Here is a 3,619-nt window from a genome sequence, read left to right on the forward strand (position 1 = left end):
TTTAGATGAGAGGGGTAGCAATATATTTAATTTAATAGGATCATGATAGTACTCAAATATTGTGCATTATGATTTTTTAAAAAACAGAATTTCATGCGGCACAATTTCTTAACATCTGAATCAGGTATTCTACTGCCCTCTCCTGGATATTACACAAAAAGCATAAATATTAAATATCTCAGTTCAAGAAGTATCAACAGAGCACATTTTGTTTAAATGAATCCTATGACAAGTAGTAACATTACCCGTAAAACAAATAATTATGTTATCTTTTCACATAGTATTTTAGGTATGCATTAAATGTCACAAGTTTTTAGAGACAGATACCTTTAAAATTGCGAAATGAAATAAGCATAATAGATTTTATTATACTAGTATTATGAGGTATGACATTGCTAAGGTCCCTCTCATTCCCCAAACTATTCAATGGTGCACTGTGTCATCATTTTCCCAAGTGTAGGTCTCTCTGGTCACTGGTAGAGAGGAATGGTCTGTAGGCTGGTAATCCTTCCAAATGCTGAACTACTTTATGTCACCAACAAACTCTTTCATGGAGGAAGAGGTAAACAGCTTAGGAAATTGTAAACATGAATAAACATCTAAGCATGGTGGGGCTGGGGACATAGCTCTGCAGTCCAAGCACCTGCCTTGCAAGTACCAAGGACTGGGGTTCAATTCCCCCTACTGCATGCCATGCAGACCCCAGAACCCTGGGCCTGCTGTGTGGGCCACCAAAACTGGGTGTGGTGGGGCATACCTGTAATCTCAGTGCTTGGAAGGCTGAGACAGGAGGATCACTAGGAGGAGTCCAAGCTGTATTAAGAAACCCTCTACCAAATAAATAAATTAAAACAAACAAAAAAATTAAGCCTGGTGCTCACATAAGAGACTGTATTTGTGGTATGGAGAGAAAGGGTGTCGAAAGAGGGCTGTTTTGTTCAGTTGTATAGTTTGTTCAGTTGTGTAATGTATAGACCCTGGAGTTACAAATACTTCTGTATACATCAAATATGGTAAAACAAATGGATTTGGCAAATTATACCACTGACACTTGCCATATTTTGAATTCAGCAATGAAACATCTTTTCCCAATCATATCACTTAGTGGTTAAGAAAGTTCATCGGTGCCGGGTGAAAGTGCAGTCTTGGTGTCAAGCTAGGTGTTGGGTCTGTGAAGCATAATACCCTGATGCCGACTTAACACGGTTTTAGCTATCAGCCAGTTCCCTGTTCAGAAGTTCACAGGCCTTGGGAATTGGATGTAAGCACTATTTGATGGCAGCGTGTTCTGTACTGCAAAGATACACACGTGAGCAGTCCATTCAGACTTCCTGTTGCTGTGTTAAACACTTTAGAAGCAGTTATTTTTTGTTGTCAACTGGGATAGAACATTTTTATTATTTAGCATGTTGTATGAGTGAAGGTGCAGGAAATTATCATCTGCTATATACCATTCTTCATAGGTTATCTAATTCTAGAGTAAATGAGTATCAATTAGGTGTTATATCAAAGAAGGAAATCCAGATTAACTAGTTTTGTAGAGGATCTGCGGGGTCCAATAAGCAGCCAGTAAGGCATGCCAAGAACACCACCTGTCAGCTCGACTCTGCCACTGGCTCTGACTTCAGGGAGGATTTGCTTGGAATGTAATGTAAGATAAATACCTAGTCAGCTACTAAACATGGATTAAGGCTACAACTCAACATCTTCATTGCTATAAAAATAAGTCAAAAGAAACGTGAAGCAGAAATAGAAGGAACTAATCTATGTCCAGTTTTAATAAACCTTTAAAACCATATTTCCTTGACATTTGAACTGCTATTCATACATAATTCACCTTTTTAAAATAGGAGTTATATTTTAATCTGAAAATATTTGTTATTTAAACATGGATTAGAAGAGAATGCTTGTGCATGCACCCATGTTTCTTATCAATAGTTCTCACCAGAATTTATTGATGTCTTCCTTTTCTTCAGTTGGTTCTGCTTCCTGAAACCTCATCTGCCAGATTTTTAGAATTGCAGCTCCCTAATGAATTATTCTTTCTCTTAAAAGCTTGTGATTTTTGCTATCTTTTGATTGTTCTCTCTAGTGGATTTTTCTGTCACAAATGGACTGTAATCCTTGTGCTGAATTACTTTGGAAGATGTTTAACAAGCCTTCATTATTGTGTATTTATTAAGTGTCTGCTGTATGCTAGGATTAAAACAAATTTAAATCATATATATATATATATATATATATAATTATATGGTATGTAATTGAATTCATGAATGTATGTGTCTTCTAAAATTCTGAGAATGGGAGTGTGTTCTGGCCTTCTAAGGCTTCCATAACAAAATAGGTCAGACTTAGTGGTTAAATAATAAAAAAAAGTATTGCAGATAATTCTGGATGTTGAAAGTATAAGATGAAAGTGATAGAGGCTTGGATTCTTCAGTGGCCTCCTTCCATGCACTAGAGATGTCTGTGTTCACTGTGTCCTTACATGAACTTTTCTGTGTGTGTCACAGCTCTGGTATCTATTTTGTTTCGTTTTACTTCTAAAGATATGATTCATATTGGATTGGGATTCTACCATTATGACCTCATTTAATCTTGATTATCTCTTATCTCCAAATGGTGCACATTGGGGTTATGACTCTTTAAAATTATTTTTTTATTTTAAAGAGAATAAACAAATAAGAACAATACAGAATTTCAAAACAATATGGTAGAAAAAACAAAGGAGATTTCAGATTATCAGAAATAGGCATGCAGAATTGATTAAACAATTAGGAATTAACTGTTATTTTCAACAAACCAATAGAAATTAGTAGTACAAGTAGCTTATCTAATATCTATGTATGTATGTATGTATGTATGTATGTATGTATCTATCTATCTATCTATCTATCTATCTATCTATCTATCTATCTATGTTTTCCCTTCCTCGTTTTTTCTTTCTCCTTTCCTCCATTCCAGGTGCTCTTTCTTTTTGAGCAGTTTCTTTCCCTTTCACAACACCTATTGTACCTTTCAGATTTTATTTACTCTTTCAGTTTCTTAAGGGTTATGACCTAGACATGAAAACTATAAAGGATGGAATTTACCCTATGATATAACAGACAGTATCTGAGCATTTCAGCGTTAGACTAGTTGAAGGTTTTCTCAAAATCATTTTAAAGGAAGACAAAGTTAATTTAGCTTCTAGATTTAAGTGTTTTACTCCTTACTGTTGTTCATTTTATTTTATTTACAGAACAAGACTAGAATATAATACCTTTAAAAAAGTAAAAGTTCAGAATATTTTCTTATGTATTTTTATATCCCTAGGACTTTGCATAAGAACTGAAACAAATGAGTTTCTTTGTATATTAAGAACGGTGACTCCTAAAGATGGAAAGGAACATTGAACTATTTTTGAACCCATAAGCAAAGACTTGATTTTCTTTTGAATGGATCATCCTTAACATCTGAGAAACCACTGAAAATAACACTGAAATGCATGAATGCTTTATACTAAAATTACTTTTATTTGTAGAGACTCTGACTAGGCTACTTGATTGATGCTCACTGTGATCTGTTTCTTCAAAAGAGTATGTGCTTATTTTATCAACTTTATCATTAAAGCCAAACT

The sequence above is a fragment of the Octodon degus genome, unplaced genomic scaffold, assembly GCF_000260255.1.
Source record: "Octodon degus isolate 3935 unplaced genomic scaffold, OctDeg1.0 scaffold00059, whole genome shotgun sequence".
NCBI lineage: Eukaryota > Metazoa > Chordata > Mammalia > Rodentia > Octodontidae > Octodon > Octodon degus.